Source organism: Triticum dicoccoides, chromosome 5B (genome assembly GCF_002162155.2).
Source record: "Triticum dicoccoides isolate Atlit2015 ecotype Zavitan chromosome 5B, WEW_v2.0, whole genome shotgun sequence".
NCBI classification, from domain to species: domain Eukaryota; kingdom Viridiplantae; phylum Streptophyta; class Magnoliopsida; order Poales; family Poaceae; genus Triticum; species Triticum dicoccoides.
Window position 1 is genome coordinate 181,347,814 of NC_041389.1, and position 26,104 is coordinate 181,373,917.

Below are 26,104 nucleotides of genomic sequence, written 5' to 3' on the forward strand. Positions count from 1 at the left end.
GACGTCAAGCAACGAACGAGGCGGCCACAAGGGTGCCCGGCGGGCCCCCTGGGGGTGGGCGTGCCCTCCACCCTCGTGGGCCCCTTGTTGCTCCACCTTCCTACTTCTTCCTCCTACATATACCCACGTACCAAGAAAACCTCCAGGAGCACCACGAAAAACTATTTCCACCGCCGCAACCTTCTGTATCCGCGAGATCCCATCTTGGAGCCTTCGCCGGCGCTCCGCCGAAGGGGGAATCGACCATGGAGGGCCTCTACATCATCTCCAAGGCCTCTCCGATGTGTTGTGAGTAGTTTACCACAGACCTTCGGGTCCATAGTTATTAGCTAGATGGCTTCTTCTCTCTCTTTGAATCTCAATACAAAGTTCTCCTCGATCTTCTTGGAGATCTATTTGATGTAACTCTTTTTGCGGTGTGTTTGTCGAGAGCCGATGAATTGTGGGTTTATGATCAAGTTTATCTATGAGAAATATTTGAATCTTCTCTGAATTCTTTTATGTGTGATTAAGTTATCTTTGCAAGTCTCTTCGAATTATTAGTTTGGTTTGGCCTACTAGATTGATCTTTCTTGCAATGGGAGAAGTGCTTAGCTTTGGGTTCAATCTTGCGTGTCCTTTCCGAGTGACAGCAGGAGCAGCAAGGCACGTATTGTATTGTTGCCATCAAGGATAAAATGATGGGGTTTATATCATATTGCATGAGTTATCCCTCTACATCATGTCATCTTTCTTAATGTGTTACTCTGTTCTTATGAACTTAATACTCTAGATGCAGGCAGGAGTCAGTCGATGTGTGGAGTAATAGTAGTAGATGCAGAATCGTTTCGATCTACTTGTCACGGACGTGATGCCTATATACATGATCATTCCTAGATAATCTCATAACTATGCGCTTTTCTATCAATTGCTCAACAGTAATTTGTTCACCCACCGTAATACTTATGCTATCTTGAGAGAAGCCACTAGTGAAACCTATGGCCCCCGGGTCTATCTTTTATCATATAAGTTTTCCATTTACTTTTATTTGCATCTTTTATTTTCTAATCTATATCATTAAAATACCAAAAATATTCATCTTATCTTATTATCTCTATTAGATCCCACTTTCGCAAGTTTCCGTGAAGGGATTGACAACCCCTTTATCGCGTTGGTTGCGAGGTTCTTGTTTGTTCGTGTATGTGCGTGGGACTTTTGAGGAGCTTCCTACCGGATTGATACCTTGGTTCTCAGAAACTAAGGGAAATACTTACGCTACTTTGCTGCATCACCCTTTCCTCTTCGAGGGAAAAACCAACGCAAGCTCAAGACGTAGCAAGAAAGATTTCTGGCGCTGTTGCCAGGGAGGTCTTCGCTCAAGTCAAGACATACCAAGTACCCATCACAAATTCATCTCCCTCGCATTACATTATTTGCCATTTGCCTCTCGTTTTCCTCTACCCCACTTCACCCTTGCCGTTTTATTCGCCCTCTCTTTCCCGTTTTATATCACATCAATTTACTTTGTTGTTCCAAATTTTACGTGGCTGCTACGGGCTTCTAGTAAGAACCATTCTTACCTATGCGTCAAAACCACAACAATTTTTTCGTCAAGTTGCTGTTTTAACCTTCAACAAGGACCGGCCATAGTCAAACTCGATTCAACTAAAGTTGGAGACACAGACACCCGCCAGCCACCTATGTGCAAAAGCACGTCGGTAGAACCAGTCTCATGAACACGGTCATGTAATGTCTATCCAGGCCGCTTCAGCCAACAATACCGCCGAATCATAGTAAGACGTTGGTGGTAAGCAGTATGACTATTTTCGCCCACAACTCTTTGTGTTCTACTCGTGCATATATCATCTAAGCATAGACCTGGCTCGGATGCCACTATTGGGGAACATGGTAATTTCAAAAAAATTCCTACAATCACGCAAGATCTATCTAGGAGATGCATAGCAACGAGAGGGGAGAGTGTGTCCACGTACCCTCGTAGACTGAAAGCGGAAGCATTTAGTTAATGCGGTTGATGTAGTCGAACGTCTTCACGATCCAACCAATCCAAGCACCAAACATACGACACCTCCACGTTCAGCACACGTTCAGCCCGATGACGTCCCTCGAGCTCTTGATCCAGTTGAGTACAAGGGAGAGTTCCTTAGCACGATGGCGCGGCGACGGTGTTCATGATATTACCGATGCAGGGCTTCGCCTAAGCACTACGACGATATGACTGAGGCGTGTAACTATGGAGGAGGGCACCACACACAGTTAAGAGAACTTGATGTGCTTTGGAGTGCCCTCCTGCCCCCGTATATAAAGGAGGAGAGGGGGAGGTCAGCCGGCCCTTGCAAGGCGCGCCAGGAGAAGGGAGTCCTACTAGGACTCCAAGTCCTAGTAGGATTCCACCTAGAGGAAGAAGGGAAGGAAGGGAGAGGGAGAGGGAGAGGGAAAGGGGGGCCGCGCCCCCTTCCCTTGTCCTATTCAGACTCCCCATGGGGGGGCACGTGCCTCCCCTATGTGGGTTGTCCTCTCTCTCCCCTATGGCCCATGTTGGCCCATTGCTTCCCCGGGGGGGTTCCAGTAACCCCTCCGGCACTTTGTTTTTACCCAAAACCACTCAGAACTCTTCCGGTGTCCGAATAACATAGTCCAATATATTAATATTTATGTCTCAACCATTTCGAGACTCCTCGTCACGTCCGTGATCTTATTCGGGACTTCGAACAAACTTCGGTCATCAAAAACACATAACTCATAATACAAATCATCATCGAACGTTAAGCGTGCGGACCCTACGGGTTCGAGAACTATGTAGACATGATCGAGACAAATCTTTGATCAATAACCAATAGCGGAACCTAGATGCTCATATTGGCTCCTACATATTCTACGAAGATCTTTATCGGTCAAACCACATAACAACATACATTGTTCCCTTTGTCATCGGTATGTTACTTGCCCGAGATTCGATCGTCGGTATCTTCATACCTAGTTCAATCTCATTACCGGCAAGTCTCTTTACTCGTTCCATAATGCTTCATCCTGCAACTAACTCATTAGTCACATTGCTTGCAAGGCTTATAGTGATAAGCATTACCGAGAGGGCCCAGAGATACCTCTTCGAAACACGGAGTGACAAATCCTAATCTCGATCTATGCCAACCCAACAAACACCTTCGGAAACACCTGTAGAGCATCTTTATTATCACCGAGTTATGTTGTGACGTTTGATAGTACACAAGGTGTTCCTCCGATATTCTGGAGTTGCATAATCTCATAGTCTGAGGAACATGTATAAGTCATGAAGAAAGCAATAGCAATGAAACTGTAACGGTCATAATACTAAGCTAACAGACGGGTCTTGTCCATCACATCATTCTCCTAATGATGTGATCCCGTTCATCAAATGACAACAGAAGTCTATGGTTAGGAAACATAACCATCTTTGATTAAGGAGCTAGTCAAGTAGAGGCATACTAGGGACACTATGTTTTTCTCTATGTATTCACACATGTACTAAGTTTCCGGTTAATACAATTCTAGCATGAATAATAAAAATTTATCATGATATAAGGAAATATAAATAAAAACTTTATTATTGCCTCTAGGGCATGTTTCCTTCAGTCTCCCACTTGCACTAGAGTCAATATTTCCGGCGACAAACAGCGTCAACGAGAGCGGGAGAAGGCGACGCAGCTCACGCGGCCACCATGGGAGGGCGGAGATGAGCACAGGAGTGCGGGTGGCGAAAAGCACAGTGGCACGGGTGAACTTTATGCTTGGGCGCGTCGTGCCCGTGCCCGCTGTGGCAAGCTCTGACGTCGGCGAGCGGCAGAGGCGAGTTAATGGCATCGGGACGGCGATTGTGGCAAAGTTTGGCAAGGTGCGGCGGTCGGGGAAGTGAGCACGAGCTCAACAAAGGCTCGGGCGCGACGCAGAGCGCGTCGTCGGCATGCCAGCATGCATGGACGAACGCGGACACCACGTGAACTATGACATCATGCTGCGCTTAGCATAAACTTCATGTCTGGCGTGTAGTCCTTGGTGGTTTGAGTTGTTCCAACGCTTTGAGTTGAACCCAAAAGCTTTGTGTGCGTGGTTTACTTCCTGGTAAGTTTCTGGACAGTAACTGGTGAGGTTAACTATGAGTGATCTAGTAAGAGTTTAGGGCTGAGCTTTGGGGCTTTGCAGTCTCTTAGGAAGGTAATGAAGCTCAAGACAAATCAGACTTATTGGATTAAGGAAAAGTATACTTGCTGTGTAAAGTGCCTATTCTGTCCAGAACAGAAATGATTTTTTGTAGCAAAAATATTCCAAAAAGTTATGCAATATTTTTGCTCAGGGAGGTGCCCTAGGGTTCAAAGAATATTTGGGAATTTTCTCAGAATTTTTGGAGCAATAAAAATGACGGTTGTTTTGGAGCACAAGTTTCTGAAGTGGGTTTCAGAGAAGAAAATGAATATTTTTTTATGAAAAATATTCGCTGGGTCATATTGGGATTTTTGAGAGAAAGAATGATGAGTTAGAGGTGGATGGGTCACTTGGGTGAAAATCAAGGACATGCCCAAGTGTATAAGTCCATTTGAATTTATTCAAAAACTCCAAATTCAAAGCAGAAGCAAATGAAATCCAGAAAAAGAGACAAGGCAAAAACCAGGATGTCACAAACCTCCCCCACTTAGGATGAATCTCGTCCTCGAGATTCGGTTGCTCGGGAAAACAATTCTGGGTAGGCTGTCCTTAAAAATTCCTCTCTTTCCCAGGTTGCTTCTTCCTCGGTGTGATGCTCCCACTGAGCCTTATAAAACTTGATCACTTTACTGCGAGTGACTCTTTTTGTCTCATCCAACATTCTGAACGGTCTCCTCATAGGTTAAATCCTTGGCAAGCTCTATTTCTGACATATCAGTCCTTTTCTTGGGCGGTGAAATACATCTTCTCATCTGTGAGACATGGAACACATTGTGTACTTCTGACTATTCCGGTGGCAATTCCAACTGATAAGAAACTGTGCCAACTCTTGTCATATCTGGGAACGGACCAATATATCTTGGTGTAAATTTTCCTTGGGTCTGAAATCTCTTGATTCCCTTCATGGGTGTGACTTGGAGATACACATGCTCTCTGGGTTCAAAACTGACTGGTCGGTGTTTGGCATCATAATAACTCTTCTGTCGTGACTTAGCCAACTATAGTCTATCTCAGATCTCCTTGACTTGCTTTTCAGCCTCCAATATTAAATCAGTTCCGAAAATGCGGCTATCTCCGGTTTGGGACCAGTTTAACGGAGCGCGGCACTTGCGGCCGTACAAAGCTCCATATGGGGACATCTTCAGACTGGTCTAAAAATTGTTGTTGTATGAGAACTCCAAATATTGTAGACAATATTCCCACTTGGATCCGTGGGCTAAAGCAGATGCTCGAAGCATATCTTCAAGTATTTGATTTACTCGCATAGTCCAGCCGTCTGTCTGCGGGTGATACGTTGTGCTGTATTTTAGGGCGATCCCCAAGGCTTGATGAAGGCGTGGCCAGAATGCAGAGGTAAAGAGTGAACCTCGGTCTGAAGTGATTGATCTTGGCACTCCATGCAAACTAACTATCCGGGACACATATAATTGTGCGAGTTGATCGGCTCGATATGTGGTGCGGATGGGAATAAAATGAGCCACCTTAGTCAGCATGTCCACCACGACCCATATTGCATCGTTGCCTCGGTGAGTTCTGGGTAGACCGGTGACAAAATCCATGCAGACGTCATCCCACTTCCATTGTAAGACGGGTAGGGGTTGGAGAAGTCTGGCGGCTTTCTGGTGTTCCGCCTTCACTTTGTTGTATACATCACAACAAGAGACAAAGTATGCGATGTCCTTTTTCATTCCATCCCACCAAAATATCTGCTAAAGGTCGTTGTAGATTTTGGTACCTCTGGGGCGAATTGAATACGAGGATTCGTGTGCTTCTGCCAAAATCTTCTTTCTCAAGTCTACTTGCTCCGGTACACAAATCCGTCCTCGAAACCTTAGTGTACCTTGCGGATCCTTAGAGAAATCCTGGGTCTTGCCTTCTTGCAGACGTTTGATATGGCCTTGTAGAGTTGAGTCGTCTGCCTGGGCCATGCAAATATCATCCTCGAGGGTAGGAGCTATTTCCAATATATTTGCAAGGCCGGCGTCCACAATCACCAAGTTAAGCTGAGCAATCTCTTGTTGGAGTTCAGGAGGCAAGGACTCCATCATGGCATTTAAACTGTCAGGCTTGCGACTGAGGGCATCAGCAACCACGTTGGCCTTACCCGGATGGTAATTTATTCCCAGATCATAGTCCTTGACCAACTCGAGCCATCTTCGTTGTCGAAGGTTTAAGTCTGGCTGAGTAAATATATATTTGAGACACTTGTGGTCGGTAAATATCTGACAGCTTTTTCCAATGAGGTAATGTCTCCAAATTTTTAGAGCGTGCACAACTGTGACCAACTCCAAATCTTGTGTAGGATAATTCCCTTCATGGGGTCATAGCTGGCAAGATGCTTAGGCTACAACCTTGCCATCTTGCATGAGTACACATCGAATACCTTTCCTAGATGCGTCATAGTACACATCAAAGCTGCGGTAGATGTCTGGGAGAGTCAGTATTGGTGCTGATGTTAATCTGGCCTTTAGCCCGTTAAAGCTCTTCTCACAGTCCTCAGTCCATTCAAACTTCTTATCTTTCTTGAGGAGCTCTGTCATTGGCTTGGCAATCTTGGAAAAACTTTCGATGAAACGTTGGTAGTATCCGGCTAATCCAAGAAAACTTCGGATTTCGGATACGGTCGTGGGTGCTGCCCAATCAAGCTGTCTTTCACTTTGCTAGGATCCACAGCGATGCCTTCCACTGACAGAACATGTCCCAAAAATCTGACTTGCTTGAGCCAAAACTCACACTTGCTGAATTTTGCATATGGCTGATGGTCACGGAGTCTCTGCAAGACTGCTCTGAGATGAACCTTGTGCTCTTATTCACTTTTTGAGTACATGAGAATGTCATCGATGAAGACCACCACAAACTTATCGAAGAAATCCGTGAATACCTTATTCATCATGTGCATGAAAAAGGCAGGGGCATTTGTGAGACCGAAAAACATCACTGTATGTTCGTAAAGACCGTATCGGGTAGTGAACGCGGTCTTAGGAATATCTTCCTTTTTGATCTTGAGCTAATGGTATCCGGTCCTTAAATCAATCTTGGAAAACACTTTTGGCCCACTGAGTTGATCGAACAAATCATCAATCCTTGGTAGCGGGTATTTGTTCTTGATGGTGACATTATTCAACCGACGGTAGTCCACACACATACTAAGACTGCCGTCTTTCTTGTCCACAAATATTGCGGGTGATCCCCATGGTGAAGAGCTCGGGCAGATATATCCTTTTTGAAGCATCTCATCAAGCTGTTTCTTTAATTCCATGAGTTTGGACGAAGGCATTCGATAATACTTCTTGTATAATGGTGCGGTCCCGGGCACAAGGTCAATTGCAAACTCAAGCTCTCGGTCTCGCGGCATGCCCGGTAATTCCTTAGGGAATACATCAGGGAACTCACTGACCACAGGAATTAATTCCAATTCTTCAACTACAGCGGTGAAGACCAATTCTCTCTTGGGGATGCTTCTACGAGCATAGAATTTTGTGGATCGCCCTTCCTGACTTGTTAAGGTGACTTCTCGGGTCAATGCATACTTGATATTGGGTCAACCAATTCATTCCCAAAATAACATCCAGCTTGGCAGACTCGATGACTATCAAAGAAGTTGGAAAATGGACTCCCTTGATATCAATTTCCAAATTACGACAGACTAGATTGCTTCTGAGCACGGATCCCAGGGATTAAACCATCATATTTTCCCCCAAAATCGAGCAAGGAAATTTGTTTTGGGCAACGAAACTCCGAGAAACAAAAGAGTGGGAAGCCCCAGAGTCAAATAAAATTATTGTAGGTATGTTATTAACAGGAAACATACCAATGACGACTTCTGGGTCTTCTTGGGCTTTGTTTGCGGAGAGGTGATGAACTTGCCCTTGGATGATCCTTTGGACAGGGTGTGGCCCCATGTGGTTGACTTGCAGCCAGAATGGGGAATTTGATTTGCCGTTCTTGGGGCACCATCTAGCATAATGTCTGGTTTGTCCACAACTAAAGCAAGAGTTGTTGCGCTGACACTCTTCGCGCACTGGACTGGTCACGACATTCTTGACTTTAGTGGTCTCGTTCACATTCTGCTGCCAATTTGGTTTGTATTCAACTTGAGTCTGCTGCCAGGTATGAGCCTTCTGCACCGGTTGTCTGTCCTTCTTAGGCTCGAATTTACACTTGTGGTCATTATCTGCGGGTCAGTTGTCGTGCACAGGCTTGTGTTCCCTCTCTCCAATGAGGGCTTTGTTTACCAAAGTCTGGAAGTCTAGAAAGTCGAGCATACTGAGAGTGCACCTGAGGTGTTGGTTTAATCCTCCAAGAAACCTGTCGATCTTCCTTTCTTCCGTGGCCACATCATAGAGAGAATAACGGGCCAAATAGTTGAATTGTGCAAATATTCACTCACTGACAGACTTCCTTGAGTGAGAGCGAGGAATTCACGTTGCTTGACCTTCATAATACCGGTGGGAATATGGTACTTGCGAAAATGGTCCTTGAAATTAGTCCAAGTGATTTCTTCGCCCGCAGGCCACATAGCTTTAGCATTATCCCACCATATAGCAGCAGCCCCTTCAAGATAGTGTGTAGCAAACGGAACCTTGTCAGCTTCTTCAGTGCGAGCAATCTCAAGCTTCTTCTCAATAGTTCACAACCAATCATCAGCTTCCAAAGGATCAACCACTTGACTGAAACTGGGAGGCTTAGTCCTTTGAAAATCTGACAGCGTTGAGTGATGACCATTCTGATTTCCGTTCTGCCCAACCATAGCTTGCACACTTTTTAACAGCTCAATCAGATCGTTGTTTCTTCTTTCTTCAAACATGCGCATAATTTGTTCAGTGGAGGGCAGATGTGGCGATGGATACGGCTCGGAGGAATGTCCTACCTATCCTGCTGAGCGACGAACAGGGACATCCTCACAAGTATGTGTGCTGCTGCCTCCCCGCGTCATCCTACTGTTTGTTTTCCCAATAGAAGCAACCGCGATGAGCAACATCCAAAAATGGGAAGAAAAGCCAGTGACAAACCCGAAAGAAGCGAAAACAAAATGTCGAGAAACAGAGCGAATAATAAAGTTCCAACATAATTATACATAGACTCGTACATGAAAGGTAGACATCATGACGGGTACGACTACTCTCATACATGAAACGATGCATCATGGCTCATACAACTACATCCGTACATCACATGACAACTGCGGATACTCAGATGCTCTAGCGCTCTGATGACGCTGCTGGGTCCTCTCCTAGGTCGGGCTCAAAACCTGAACTGACGATGTTAACTGAGACCTCCGGGTTAAAGTTAACACGACGACGCTGCCTCGAGGGCTCTCCCTCAGGGGTAGGTGTGGGATGAGAACAGAGCATGGGGGCTGCGGGGGTAGCGAGAAGAGACGCCCACTCAGCAGGGGCACTGTGAGGGGTCACTCTCGAGGTGTCCGTGCTACTCGGAAGAGTAACCGGGGAAACAGGCGAGCTAGAACCGGGCACAATATAAGGAGTAAATCCCATAGAAGGGGGAGTGGGATAGGACCTAGCGGCTACTAAAGCAGTGCGATCACGAGTCAACTCTCGAGCTAGCTCGTGAATCAAAATATAACTAGCAGTGGTGTATCGAAAAAGGTGGCTAATGTCACTATCGGACGCCGGATCAATGATAGGAAAACGGACACGACCATCGTCGTGCAAAGATGGATAGTAGTGAAAACCTGGGTGAGTCTGCATTTGGACCTCGGTATAGCGTAGCTCAACGAGGACCTTGAACACAGCAAACTGAATGGCCTGAGCGGCGATGGAAGCAAAACCGCTCTGAGAGGTATGAGTGTAAGAGCCTAATGAAGAACTGGTGCGCAGAGTAACCACGGGGTGATACTCGTACACTGAGTCAGCTAGACGCTTCTGGTACACCCGATATGCTGGGTCGTCACCGTGAGGGTAAAGTCGATGCCATACATTCTGAAGAAGATGCGGCAAAGTGTATGGCAACAACTCCAACTGGCACGGATATGGCGCTGGAGCCATCTACACTCACAACCATTAGTCGGTTAGAAATGACAACAAACCAAATGCATGCAATGCAACAACCAGATGCAAACACTACCGACACTCAATTAGCAAGCTAGCTAATGTTCAACTAACATGTCGGGGATCTAGCGTGTCCTACAGTCAGCGCGGCTCTGATACCAAGCGTTGTGGCACCCCGGCTCAGAGCAACCGGTTTACCTTGCATTGCCAGCCCAGAGATCAAGTTTTCTGGCAACACACAACATCTTGGTACAGAAAACAACCGCTTTATTGATGCTAGCGGAAACATAGTGTGATATTACATCAAGTAGCGAGGCCAAGCGGCACACACGGTGCGGCTGAACAACATGTACATTATTTAGTGAACATAAAGGGGCCTCGATCACGACAACTACGCGGTAGCGGAATGACAATGAAGCGGGACTCCATAGCACAGGGACACTGATGTGGACACGGTCTAGACATGGTAGCACTCCGATCCGGTTAGACTTTCCTAAAAGCTGGCATAACACGCCAGGTCAGTATATTGAATATACTTGCAAGCTCAGAACAAGCATAAACATAATGGCAAACAATATCATGACATTTAATCAAGTTAAATGCAGGTAAACATACTACTGATGCCGTGCAAACCAACTTGTGCACCGAGTCCCTTGGACTCTCTTACCAATGGATTACCTCGTAACCAAACGGTGATCACTCCCGGATCTCAAACAAACAAACACTTTGGTTTCCACAACAAACACTCTCAATGATCTCATCACTTAACTAGTGACAAACATGTAACTTAGTGTGCAAGATTTTCTTATTAATGTTGATCCATGGCGTGACTTACTCATGAGTTGTGTCCGTAACCGAGGACGCGACTATCGATAGATTAATACACTCTGCAGAGGTAGTACACTGGACCTACATCACGGAACCGATGGCCTTGCACTCCCATTCGGGTGGACCAACGACATTCCGACAGGACTCCCCCATTGCCATGACACTCCCTCGGCACTCCGACTAACTCCCCACTGGGCTAAGTCATGGGTGGCCCCGTGCCTACCAAAGGCATCAACGGACACCATCGTGGCATAACTTAAACGGTCCCAAATAGGGACAAGGTACCATACAACAACAACAACAGGCACACAAGGTTATGTCTGCTTACCAGGCCAGGGTACCGCACACCCATAACCTTCCCTCGTTGGAGGCACCGACCAAAGGCATGACAACGGACCGAATAAAGGCCTTCCCATAAAGGCAAATGTGGTTGCACTGGGAAAAACTCGATTCAGTGGCACCATGAGCCGATCAACTTTATATTCAAGTTCAATTAACATCAGGTTTAACTTGAAATGAAAATACTCGAGTCACCATATGCCATGATCATGCAACCATTCGACATGCATCACATACCACTTAGAATAAACAGATCAACATCATCAAAAAATTTACTTGCACAAGTCAACACTAAACTTTACTGATTCTATTTCACTGGTTATTAGCACTCATCAGTTTTAATTATCAGATTATCATATGAAACCAAATCATCACATGAGAAAATAATACCGATACTAGTCATATCACAACCATAGCAAAATCACATAGTCAACTACTCATGCTAGATCACACTAGTCTAGGTACTCACTTATATAGACTAAGCATTTTAATCATGCCAAATAACTAACATAAGCATTGTTCATTAAATGAGTATATGCAAGAAATAACTTATTTTCAAGTTGGAAAATCATGAATATTGCAATGACACCATGAAAATGTTGGTGTGGCTTGCCTTAGTTCAAAGGAGCTTCACACTCCTCCTAGGTCTCTTCAAGACAAGCTTCTCCTTCTGAAAACAATTAAAATCACAAAAAGAAAATATCAAAAACACTTCTAAAAATTACCAGAAAATCTAGACAACAGAAAAATTCTCTTTTTTGGTGTGCTGCTAGATCTTTTCAATAAGAACACAATGCAAAAAGAATCAAATCATTTGGACTTACGATTTAAAAGTTATAGCAGGCCAAACTTTCTGGTCAAAATTTGATTTTTAATTTGAATAAAAAGAAAACCAGGAGGTGACGTCAATGGCGTATTCCTAGGAATACGCCACCACTCATACCGCTTTGGGTGTGATCAGTGAGGCTGATCGTGGGCCCCACGCGTCAGGTTGGGGGAGAGAGAGAAAGAAACAGAGGTGGGCGACGCTTCTCCGTCGCGTTCTCCGGTGAGGAGCGCCCGATGACCAGAACTAGAGGGATAGGAAGAGAGATGGGGTCGAGGCACAACTGCTCGTACCTATGGTTTGGTCAGGGCTGATCGGACGGGGTCAGAACTAGCCTCTCCAGCGAATGCAGAGAGCAGAGCTCGCCGGAGTTGAAGATGACAGCGACATGGGGCGGCACCAAGGGCTCCAACAGGGTCAGACGGCACCAGTCCACCACCGGCGAGTCGCGTAAGGAGTGGGTGGAGCTTGAGAGGCACCAGAGTGAGGAGGAGGAGCTACGGGGGATCTGAAAGTGCGTTATATCGACTAGAGGGGGGTGAATAGGCGATTTTTATGAATTCTTCACTGAGGAATTTGCCGGTGAGGAAATTCCTTACTGAAGAACTACTAGCAGCGGAATAAGTACTCAGAAGTAAGCATAACAGGATACAAGCATGGTCATCATGATGAGATGAAGACTAGCACAGAGTACAGAAAGCGTAAACACAGGATAACAAGATGAAGACAAACAAACTGAAGAAATTGAACTGAGGAATTTGAGAAAGTCTTCAGTCAAAGTCTTCAAGCACATATATGAACAACATACAACACAGTAATGAGGAAATGAAAGAGTTGAGGAAATAGAACCAGTTAGTTGGTGAAGACAATGATTTGGTAAACCAGTTCCAACTGTTGTCTCAGTTGTACGTCTGGTTGGAGCGGCTGAGTATTTAAACTCGAGGACACGCAGTCCCGGACACCCAGTCACTGAGCCGCAACTCAGGACACCCAGTCCTCACCGTATTCTCCTTGAACTAAGACCACGCAGGCCTCGTCCAATCACTCGTGGTAAGTCTTCAGGTGACTTCCAAACCTTCACAGACTTGGTCACTCGGCAATCCACAATTCCTCTTGGATGCTCTAGACTTTGACGCCTGACCGTCTGGAAGAAGCACAATCTTCAAAGGTAACAAGTGTCGGATCCATGCAGGATCAATTTCTTCAGTGATGCTCAATCACTTTGGGTTTGTGGGGGTTTGGTTTTGGATTTTCCTCACTTGATGATTTTCACTCAAAGTCCTCGGAGGATGGGTTGCTCTCAAATGACAAGTGTCAAGTTCTCTCGGAGTAGCCAACCAGCTAGTGGTTGTAGGGGGAGGCTATTTATAGCCTAGGGAGCAGCCCGACATGATAAGACATAAATGCCCTTCAATAATATGACCGTTAGGTGGATAAGATATTTTGGGACAGCCGGCGCGCAGCACAGCAATGGTCGAAAATTTGACTCTCAAATTCCTCAGGGCTATCATGTTCCTCACTGTGTAGGCAATTCGCACTGGCGAATTCCTAACTCCTCAGTCAGAGCAAAGTCCTCAGTGACCAGAAGAACTGCGTCTCTGTCACTGAAGAAATTGACTGAACCGTATGAGATTTCCAATGGCTTCACTCGAAGGGATTGGTAGGTGTAGGATTTTGAGTTGAGCATCACATGGAAATTTTTCCTTAGTATTCCCTCGACCCCCTTTAACAGTACAATGTTTCCTATGACTCAAGAAAGAGAAAATGAAACTATGAAAACAAAAGTCTTCACGCTTCATGTTCCTCAAATGAATACCAAGTCTTCAAGGTCACACCAATTTCTTCACTTTCAAAGTCTTCAGAAAGTCTTCAGAATATCAAAGTCTTCAGTCGAAGAACTTCATTTTTAGGGGTCGACTTTCTCTGTAAATATCAAACTCCTCATAGACTTATAGACCTGTGTACACTCACAAACGCATCAGTCCCTTAACCTATAAGTCTTCAATACACCAAAATCACTAAGGGGCACTAGATGCACTTACAATCTCCCCCTTTTTGGTGATTGATGACAACATAGGTTAAGTTTTCAACGGGGATAAACATATAAAGTGTAAATACTGATATTGAGGAATTTGATTGCAAGATATAGAAGAACTCCCCCTGAGTATGTGCATAGTGAGGAATTTGCTTTTGAGGCAATGCACATTTGAAGAATTGAATCATGGAGATCTCCCCCTATATCTTGTAATTCATACACGCATTTGATATATAACATGAAGAATTTGAAATGCATGATGAAATATGGTGCCTGATGAGATTCAACATGCGTGCAATAATATTAACGAGGAATAAGCATGCAGAATAACACATCAAAAGTATCAGAGCTCAGTGCATTAAAAGCATCAGAGCACCGTTCAAAAGTATCAAGGCACCATCGGGTTTAAGATTACAACTCGATCCAATAAAAGTTTCGGAAGAACAAGAGTTGTAACTTAAAAAAAATGCCCTTAGTATAGACCCGCTTGAATACTAACTCAGATTTCTCCCCCTTTGTCATCAAATGACCAAAAGGATCGAAACTGAGGACTAACGCCCCTGAAGAATTTCAAGTCGATGGAGGAGCGCCAGCGTTGTCGGGGTTGCTTGTGGTAGTAGGGCCTGCTGCAGTGTCGTCCAAATCTTCATACTCATCAGTGTCGCGCGATGAAGAATAAGAGCTGGCCACCAGTGGAGGAACTTTGACCCTCTTGAATTCTTCGGAGGAGGTGCAGACCAGTCAAATTCTTCCTTAAGACCCATGGTCTTCAGTTCTTCGGCGCTATAAACATGAGTGAGAACAACCCAGGTGCGGTTGAGGGTTTCATGAAGGTAGTAGTGGTTCTTCTTCACTGCATTATGTGTTGAGGTCATGTTGTGAAGAATTGCACCAAACTGACGCTTTACCCATTTGTGATTGCGATCAACCTTCTGATGAAGACTGAGGAGTAACTCACGATCAGTCATCACCCTGGGTGCTGTGGCTTGAGGATTTTGCTTGGCTGAGGTATTTGCGGCAGTGTCATGTGTGGCAGAGTCGTCATTGGTAGAATAAGATGTAGCCGAACGAAATTGACCATCCAATGGACGAGTGCCTTCATCGATCACAGCAGTTGCCTTGCCTTTATCATCAGATGATGAAACTGGTCGCTTGAGGACTTCAATGGGAGGCAAGTAGCTACCATGGTTCAGAGTGTCAGCCTTGTAATTCAGTGAAGACCTTGCCCTTATGAATCTCATAATCCAAGGCGCATAGGGCTTCAGCTCGAATGGTGACATTGCAACATTTGCAAGAGTCCTCATGAAGAAATCATGGAAGTTGACGGGAACACCATGAATGATGTTGAAAAGCATGTTCTTCATGATGCCAACGACTTCTTCATCATTTGAATTGTGGCCTTTGATAGGACTCATTGTCTTCGTCAGAATGCGATAGACAGTCTGAGGCACATAGAGCAATTCCTTGACGAGGAATTTGGTTCGTGGGGCCTGCCCTGGCTTCAAAGGCTTCATGAGCACTTGCATATAATGATTTGTCAGTTCAGGGTCATTGTAGATGCAACGTGCACTATCATGGGGAGGATCAAGAGGAAGAACACGAAGCAATTCAGTTGCTGGTGCCTTATAATGAGTGTTTTCAGTCATCCAATCCAACACCCATGAATTGACATCTTCAGCATCTCCGGTGATATGCAGTGTGGCGTAGAATTGAAGAATGAGTTCTTCATTCCAATCACAGATATTAGTGCAGAAGTTCAGTAGTCCTGCATCGTGAATAACACTGAGGACTGGCTCGAAGCACGACAGAGATTCCATATCCACATCAGGAATATGTTCACGATCGAAGATTTTGTCCTTGTCAAATAGCAGTGAGGAATAGAAGTTGGCTTGACTAGCAGTCCAGAAACGCCTCTTCCTTATGCGAGCAGAGTCATATGGATTATAGTCAGTGAAGAACACATGCTCCGAAAAGAAGTCTTCAGCCTTGAATTTTTGCTTGCTTGAGAACGGATTCTTCGGCTTGGGCAGAGGAGTGTCAGTGATTTGCAGCACAACCTCAGGAATTGCGAGCTCAGGTTCTTCAGGCCGAGGAATTTCTGATTCCTCTTCTTGTGCAACTTGAGGATCAACAGCAGCAGGTTCTTCAGCACTAGCGGCTGGAATTTCTTCATGAACAGAAGGAGTGGGATGAGTTTCTTCAGAGCCCATCTGAACTATGGTTGCCGGGGACTAAGGAATTTGTTGGATAGGTGTGAATGGAGGAGTATTGGGATGCTGACTTTCCCAAAATTCATCATTCATCACTGGTGTAGTGCATCCAATATCCACATCTTCATCTTCAATTTCCTCAACACCAGCCTCTTCAGCTGTGAACTGAGGCGGAGGTGAGGAAATGACTGGCGTTGAAGGGATTGCGTCCACTTCAATTTCATCATCAAGCTGCTCTAACATAGCAGCAGAATGATTTTCTTCATCAGATCCACTTGGGATCTTGTAGTCTTCTCCATAAGGAACAATTTCCTTTGAGGACATGGAGGAAATTGGAACAACATCAATAGGATTTTCAAGAGAGCTGGTCATTGGCTTCATTTTCTTCATAGCCGAAGAATTTGATGCAGCTGATGCCTTCCTTTTCTTCACTGCAGCTCGCTCTGCAGCCTTGGTCTTCTTCACTTCAGAGGCAGAAGGAAGAATTGGAGTTGGTGTAGGCGCGGGAGGAGCTGAGGAATCTGGTTGATTTTCTTCAGGCGCAACTGATGCAGTTGCCCTGATCTCTTCAGTTTCTTCAGGCGCACCACTAGTGGATGCTCTGGCAATTTCTTCAGCGGCTGGGATGGAGTCATCAGCCCTGGAACTTCTATTTTCATCAGCAGGCTGAAAGTCATCAGTGGTGCTGGCATGTTCTTCAGCAGGCTGAGCAGAGTCTGCAGCCTGAGGATTTTCTTGTTGTGATGGGGCTGCAACAGTTGTCATTGTCTTCGTCAGGTTGACGAATCTCACTTTGGCTCCTTGCCAATCAGTATTGTATGCATCGAAATCTTTGCTGAGGGCTTGGATTTCAGATTGAGCTTGGAGAAGTTCCTCAGGTGTCATGCTGACAACATTCTTCTTCAGGAGATTCTCCTTCCTGTATTGAGCCTTCTTGATCTCACGAGCCTTCTCAAATTTCCATTTCTCTTGAGTGATGAAATGGGTCAGCATGTGACTTTGACCGGGAGTCAGAGGCAGATCAGGCATTGGAGTGTTTGGATCCTTGTGCCAGAGATCAATGTAATCGAGGATCTTCTTCGGATCCAAAAGCAGTGGCACAGATGTGCCTTTGGCTCTAGCGGCCTTCGCTTGTCTGTCTCTGATGATTTCTGCAAGTTCATCATCAGAGGCTTCATCATCAGATGGCACTTGGAATGCAACCTGATTCTTCCTTGGACTTGGCCGAGGACCGCGTCCAGCTGTTGCTTTAGTCTTCAACAGTGTGGGGCCTGATGAGGACATTGGTGCAGCTGAGGAACTTGCTAAGACACCAGAAGCAATTGAAAAACCACTAGTCCTTTGGCATGTAGCCAGATGCACAGGAGTTGAGGACTTTGGTGGAGCAGTAACAGTCTGAGGAATTTGCCGTGAGGGCATAGCTGAGGAACTTGGCCGTGAGGGCGCTGTTGGTGAAGCACTTGGCTTGCGAGCAGGCTTCTTTGGCATTGATTTCCTCGGTCTGACCGAGATCTCAGCAGCAGCAGTAGCAGAATCCTCATTGAATTTCCTCACTGTCTCCTTGGCTTGTCTTGCCAATTTAGCTTGGCGCTTAGCCCATTCTTCAGGAAAGTCTTCACCACTTTTGATGCTAGTGGGATCAGCTACTTGGCCAGGTGCCAACGGAGCTCTTGGGCATGGAGGATTTAAAGCGAATTTCTTCATGTACTTTGGAGTAACATATTGATATTCCCTCCATTCTCTTGCCCATCTCCGTTCAATTCTCTGAATGCGCACTTTACGCTGATTTTTGTTCTCTTTGCCAAACTTGGCTTCATCAGGTGTGCAATAGTCCTTATAGAGTTCATCAGGGATTTCGAAAGCAGTCATGATCTCAGGCCTCTTTCCTCCTTTCTGCGGTCTCTTTCCTTCAACCATATTCTTCAGATGAGGAATTTGAACAATTGAACACTCTGAAGAAGTATGCAGTTTTTCTTCAAGGAACGCTGCAAATGAGTTAAGTTGATGAGAACCTAGTGATTCAGCAGCGAACATGAGTACCTGTGAACAGAGTGTAGGTGCGAGGAATTTGGAGAGGTCATATGCGTTCTCAGAAGGTTTTTCGAAAAGACAAGTTTTGAGGAATTTGACCAGTTGAGCCTTGAGGAATTTCACTAAGCGCTCTTGTCTTAGGTTCCAGAGTTGTACAGATCGAAGATCCACACAATTGAGGAATCTTGAAGAAAATGAGTGCTTCGAGAAATGGATCAAGAGCATACAGTGTGTGAGGTGTTCATATGTGTGAAGATTTGAAGAATAAAACACCTTTGAAGATTTTCAGGAAAGTTTGAGAATCAAAGTGAGTAATAAAAGTAACTTTTAATTACCCGAAATGAAGAACACGGCGAACTGAGATGAACAGATGTGAAGTTCGTCTGGTTCGATCTCCCACACCCTAACTTGGCAGAGGGAAACAGCTACGGCAGCGGCGGAGTGAAGATTTCCGCAACCGGCGTGAGTACGACGGCGACGAGGTCGAGGCAGTGAAGCTCTTCCTCACCGGCGATGATGGAGTAGCGGCGGCGCTAGGGTTTGAGGAGCTCGAGCGAGAGACAGCGGCCAAGCGGAGTAAATGAAGTGAGGAAGGGGAGAGGGGTATTTATAGCCACGGTAAAAAAACTGTTCGCCCGAAGATTTTGGGACGAACATGCCCCTGCCCTTTCTCCTTCATGCGACATGTGTACCCACGTAATGTGCATATGAGATCGTGTAAGATCATGGGTGAATAAAATAATGCATCATGGGATGCGGAACGGTTTGAGCGGTAAACCCGAAAATCTGGATAAGATTTGTTTTAAAGTTTCGTTCGCAATTTCTTCAGCTGTCAAGGACACAGTGAAGACTTTGAACGAGTTTCAAATAGAACGCACATGAAGAATTTGTGAATAGATTGGGTTGAGTATAGCATAGAGGGGGAAGGGTCCGATCACATTCACTTAGCAGAAATCACAACTTGAAGAAATAGCAATAAGTGAATGCTGTAGAGGACATAAACTCATATATATGTATATAGCAATGAAGAAAAACGACGGAACCAGTGAAGATTTTGCAAAGTTGAAAATTTTGAAAAACTGAAGAATTTCAAAAACTAAGGAAAAACTCAAATTGAAGATTTTCAACTTTTGTGGTGGCGTGACCCATCGTATAAGAATGATGATTTCAGACACCGCGTACAATTGTCGTAGGGTTCTGAGAATCAAATTCTTCATTAATTTCTTCACACTTAGAGTGTTATTCTTCATTGATTGAAGAAAAACGTTTCTTCATGTGTTGCACATCTAAGTCATCAATTCTGCATAAGGGTTAGGATGTGTGTCCTTTTCAAAGAACATTCGAAGATTCTAAGATATTTAGCTCACACCGCAACTTGCTAAATCTCTTCTCATCCAAGGGCTTGGTGAAGATACCAGCTAGCTGTTCTTCAGTCTTCACATGCTTGATGGAGATGTCGCCCTTCAACACAAGATCACGAAGAAAATGATGACGGATTTGAATGTGCTTTGTCTTCGAGTGCTGAACTGGGTTGTGAGCAATCTTGATGGCACTCTCATTGTCGCAGAGGAGAGGCACATTCTTCACGTTGACGCCATAGTCCTTGAGGGTTTTCTTCATCCAAAGCAGTTGAGCACAGCATGAGCCAGCAGCAATGTATTCAGCTTCACCAGTAGACAGTGATACGCAGTTCTGTTTCTTCGAGGACCAACACACCAAAGATCGTCCGAGGAAATGACAAGTGCCAGATGTTGACTTGCGGTCCACACGATCACCAGCATAGTCAGAGTCAGAATATCCAATGAGATCAAAAGCATAGCCCTTGGGGTACCATAATCCTAGTGTTGATGTGTGAGCTAGATATCGAAGAATATGCTTCACAGCCTTATGGTGTGATTCCTTCGGTGCAGCTTGAAATCGGGCACACATGCAAACACTAAGCATTATATCTGGCCTAGATGCACATAAGTACAATAAAGAACCAATCATGGAGCGGTATACCTTGTGATCGAAGTCAATACCATTTTCATCAGTGCATAGATGGCCATTTGTGGGCATAGGAATTTTGACGCCTTTGCAATCTTGCATGCCGAATTTCCTCAGTACATCTTTGAGGTATTTCTCCTGAGATATGAATATGCCATTGCGCTGCTGACGAATTTGAAGACCTAAGAAGAATTTCAACTCTCCCATCATAGACATTTGATATTATTCACTCATCATATAGGCAAATTCATCACTATAACGTTGGTCAGTACAGCCAAAGATAATATCATCAACATATATTTGGCACACAAACAGTTCACCATCATAAGATTTAGTAAAGAGAGTAGGGTCGAGTGAACCAGGTGTGAAGCCATTCTTCACGAAGAATTCCTTCAATGTATCATACCACGCGTGAGGGGCTTGCTTGAGGCCATAGAGGGCCTTATTGAGTTTGAAGACTTTGTCAGGATTCTTTGGATCTTCAAAACCTGGGGGTTGAGCAACATATACTTCTTCCTCAAGCTTACCATTGAGGAATGCACTTTTCACATCCATTTGATATAATATGATATCATGATGGTTAGCACAAGCAAGTAATATGCAAATAGCCTCAAGTCTAGCAACATGTGCAAAAGTTTCATCAAAATCAATTCCTTCAACCTGTGTGTAGCCTTGAGCTACTAATCGTGCCTTATTCCTCACCACAAGGCCATTTTCATCTTGCTTGTTGCGGTAGATCCACTTTGTGCCAATGATATTATGCTTGCGAGGATCTGGGCAATTGACCAAATCCCAGACATTGTTAAGCTCGAACTGATGTAATTCTTCTTGCATATCCTGAATCCACTCCGGCTCTAGAAATGCTTCATCTACCTTAGTGGGCTCTGTGATAGAGACAAAAGCATAGTGCCCACAAAAGTTAGATAAATGTGAAGCTTTTGAGCGTGTGAGAGGACCTGGTGCGTGAATGTCATCGATGATCTTCTCCACTTGCACTTCTTTTGCAACGCAAGGATGAGCTAGTTGTCGCTGAGGAATTTGATCAGCATTTTCTTCAGCACCATTTTCCTCATCATGTTCTTCAGGTGCATCAGCTCGACGTTCTTCATGAACAGGAATGAATTCTTCAGCAGATTCTTCAGTAGGAATGACATCCTCAGTTGCCTTGAGCTTGATAGCATCCTCAGGTGCTGGTTCATCTAACACAAAAGGTAGGTGCTCTCTTTGCGAGCCATTAGTTTCATCGAACCGCACATCTACAGTGTCAACAATCTTGTGAAGAATAATGTTGAAGACTCTGTAGGTGTGCGAGTCCTTTCCGTAACCAAGCATAAAACCTTCATGTGCTTTCGGTGCAAATTTAGAGTTGTGGTGAGGATCTCTAATCCAACATTTAGCACCGAAGACTTTCAAATAACTCACATTGGGTTTCTTGTCAGTGAGGAGTTCATAGGCCGTCTTCTTGAAGAATTTGTGAAGATATACTCTGTTGATGATGTGGCACGCAGTATCAATTGCATCAATCCAAAAACGCTGAGGCGTTTTGTATTCATCAAGCATAGTGCGAGCCATCCCAACAAGAGTTCTGTTCTTGCGCTCCACGATGCCATTCTGCTGAGGAGTATAGGGAGCAGATAACTCATGAGTAATACCAAGTTCATCAAGATAGGCATCAAGACCGGAATTTTTGAACTCAGTTCCATTGTCACTTCTGATATGCTTGATCTTCACACCAAAGTTGGTTGAAGCCCTCGAGGAAAATCGTTTGAAGACTTCCTGCACTTCATGTTTGTAAGTAACAATGTGTACCCATGTATATCGAGAGTAATCATCAACAATGACAAAACCATATAGAGATGCATCATTAGTGACTGCTGAGTAATGATTAGGTCCGAAGAGGTCCATGTGAAGCAATTCGAATGGACGAGTAGTGGTCATGATAGTCTTCGCTGGATGCTTGGCCTTGGTCATTTTTCCAGCTTCACAGGCTCCGCATAAGTGATCCTTGAGGAATTTGACATTCTCAATGCCAATGACATGCTTCTTCTTCGCAAGCGTGTTCAAATTCCTCATGCCTGCGTGACCAAGTCGTCGATGCCATAGCCAGCCTTCTGAAGCTTTTGCAAGTAGGCACACGGCTGGTTGTGGTCCTGTAGAGAAATCAACAATATACAAATCTCCTCTCCTAAAGCCTTCGAAGACTTTGGAATTGTCAGCTTCCATAATCACAACACAGTGATACTTGCCAAAGACAACAACCATATCAAGATCACAAAGCATTGAGACTGACATGAGATTGTATCCTAAGGACTCAACAAGCACGACTTTGTCCATGTGTTTATCCTTAGAGATTGCAACCTTACCAAGACCCAATACCTGACTTTTGCCTTTGTCAGCAAAGATGATATGCTTCAGAGGTGACGGTCATAAGGGAGCATCCATCAATAGATTCTTGTCACCAGTCATGTGATTCGTACATCCACTATCGAGGACCCATTCAGTGGTTTTGGGTTGATCATCCTGCAGATGAATTAGTGTAGCTTACAATCTCATATGCTTCATCAGTGAAGAATATGATATCAAGTTCATCAGATGAATTTCATCAAGCAGTAAACAGATATAGCAGTATGAGGACGCGTTGAAATGAAAGTTCATTTCATCATGATTCGCCTGCGTCCTTTCAGGCATTTTGTCAGGTCCCCAGCAAATTCTTCAGACGTTAAAGCACGTCTGGAGACCTGACCCTACAGAAGAAACTAGTTCTTTTTCTTCACCACCCACATCTGAAGGGGTGGCAAAGAGTTCATCACTCTGCGAGCACCATATGAGAAAGGTGGCAAAGATGCCAAACCATTTCGTTTCACATAAGAGGGGTTAGGGTAAGCATATGAATAAGCAGAGAAATTCTTCGAGGACTTATGAACATAATGATTTGAAGAATAATGCACATATTCATAGCCCTTAGCTCTACCCTGCGACACAGAGTTGTTAGCACAATGATAATCATATGAGGACCTTGATCCTTTTGAGGAATTTGATTCATGTGAGGATTTGGATCCATATGAAGAATTTGGTCCATATGAAGAATTTGATCTGGGGTTCCTATTCTTCACAGGTGGTGTCATGAGGACATTCTCCTGAAGACTTTCAACATAACTTTTGAGAACCCAGATTTTCTTCATAGGGGAACCGTTCCTGCAGTTAGTGCCAACATATCTAGCAAATACTTCACCATTCTGATTTTTGAACAGTTTATAGTTGGAGTCAAATGACTCATCAGAAGAATGAGGAGATTCACATGTAAAGCCAGATAAGTTAGATGGATCAACTGGAGGTCCCTTTGCAGCAACCCATGAGGTTTTGGGGTACTGCTCAGGCTTCCAATATGTTCCATCAGCATTAAGTTTCCTCTCAAAGGCAATACCCTCTTTCCTAGGGTTTCTGTTGAGGATCTGCTTTTTAAGCACATCACAAAGTGTTTGATGCCCTTTGAGGCTTTTGTACATGCCTGTCATGTAGAATTCCTTCAGCCCTGCATTGTCAGTGATACTAGCAATGTCCTCAGATGAGGAACTAGTGATAGCAGAGGCAGATGAGGAATTTGTAACAGTTGAAGCATTTGAACATTCAGGTGAAGAATTAGCAGATTCACGTTCAATGCACTTTAAGCATGGAGGAACAAATTCTTCCTGAGAAGCGCTGATTTGTTGAGCTAGTAATGAATCGCGCTCCTTCTGAAGATCTTCATAACACACTCTTAGCTTTTCAAGATCTTCCTTTCTTTGAAGAGATTCAGAGGAAAGCTTCTCGTGATCTTGCTTTTCTTGAAGAAATTCATAAGAAAGTTTCTCATGATCAGACAAGAGAGTGTTATGATGACTTTGAAGGTTATCAAACCTAGACTGAAGTCTTTGAAGATTTTCAGTCAAGGATTTAGTGCGATCCATTTCTTCACCCAACATATCATCACTTTTGTCTAGCATGTTTTGAACCTTTTCAAAAGCCCGTTGTTGTTTTACAACAATCTTAGCAAGTTTAGAGTAGCTGGGCTTGAGATCCTCATCAGATTCGTTTTCACTAGATTCAGAGGAGTTGTATTTGAGTACCTTAGCACCTTTCGCCATGAAGCAATAGGTGGGAGCGTAGCCATCATTATCTTCATCAGGCTTGTCGGTGCGGTCAGTTTCTTCAGTGTTGAAGATGGACTTGCTGACGAAAGCAGTAGCGACGGCCAGACTCGCCACACCAGATTCAGATTCTTCAGACGCCTCCTCTTCATCATTTTCCTCAGATTCAGCTTCAAAGTCCATTTCCTTGCCAATGAATGCCCGAGCCTTCTTGGAGCTGCTCTTCTTGTGAGATGAAGACTTCGAGGATTTTGATGACGAAGATTTTGACGATTTCTTCTTCTTCTTTGCATCATCAGAACTGTAATCCTTGTATTTCTTCTTCTTCATTTCCTTTTCCCACTGAGGACAATCTTGGATATAGTGACCAGGTTTCTTGCATTTGTGGCACAACCTTCTCTTATAGTCACTGGATGAGGAATCACTACTTCTTGAGGATTTTCCAAAGCGACCACGTCTTGAGAACTTCTGGAATTTCTTCACGAGCAGTGCAAGCTCCTGGCTCAATTCTTCAGGATCACCAAGGCTACTACCAGAATCCTCACATTTAGAGTCAGACACAGCCTTGGCCTTCAGGGCATGTGGTTTGCCATAGCTTGAGCCATAGAGATCTCTCTTTTCAGCAAGCTAGAACTCGTGAGTATTTAGCCTTTCGAGGATATTAGCAGGATCAAGAGACTTGTAGTCAGCACGTTCTTGTATCATCAGTCCCAGAGTATCAAATGAGGAATCAAGTGATCTCAACAGTTTCTTCACCACCTCATGATCAGTGATGTCAGTGGCACCGAGGGCTTGAAGCTCATTTGAGATGTCAGTGAGGTGATCAAAGGTTTGTTGGACATTTTCATTGTCGAGTCTTCTGAAGCGGTTGAAGAGAGTCCGAAGAACATCAACTCGAGAGTCACGCTGAGTTGAGACTCCTTCATTCACTTTGGACAGCCTATCCCAGATAAGCTGAGCAGTTTCCAAAGCACTCACTCTTCCATACTGTCCTTTACTCAGATGGCCACATATGATATTCTTCGCTTGAGAATCGAGTTGCTTGAATCTCTTCACATCGGTAGCGTTCAGTGAGGGTGTGACAGAGGGGACACCATTTTCCACAACATACCAGAGATCGTTGTCAATTGCCTCAAGATGCATTCGCATCTTGTTCTTCCAGTAGGGATAGTCCGTCCCATCAAAGGTAGGACACCCAGCCGAGACCTTGATCATACCTGCGGTCGACATAATTAAAACTCCAGGCGGTTAAACCAAAATCACACAGAACAAGGGAGTACCTTGCTCTGATACCAATTGAAAGTGCGTTATATCGACTAGAGGGGGGGGGGGTGAATAGGCGATTTTTATGAATTCTTCACTGAGGAATTTGCCGGTGAGGAAATTCCTTACTGAAGAACTACTAGCAGCGGAATAAGTACTCAGAAGTAAGCATAACAGGATACAAGCATGGTCATCATGATGAGATGAAGACTAGCACAGAGTACAGAAAGCGTAAACACAGAATAACAAGATGAAGACAAACAGACTGAAGA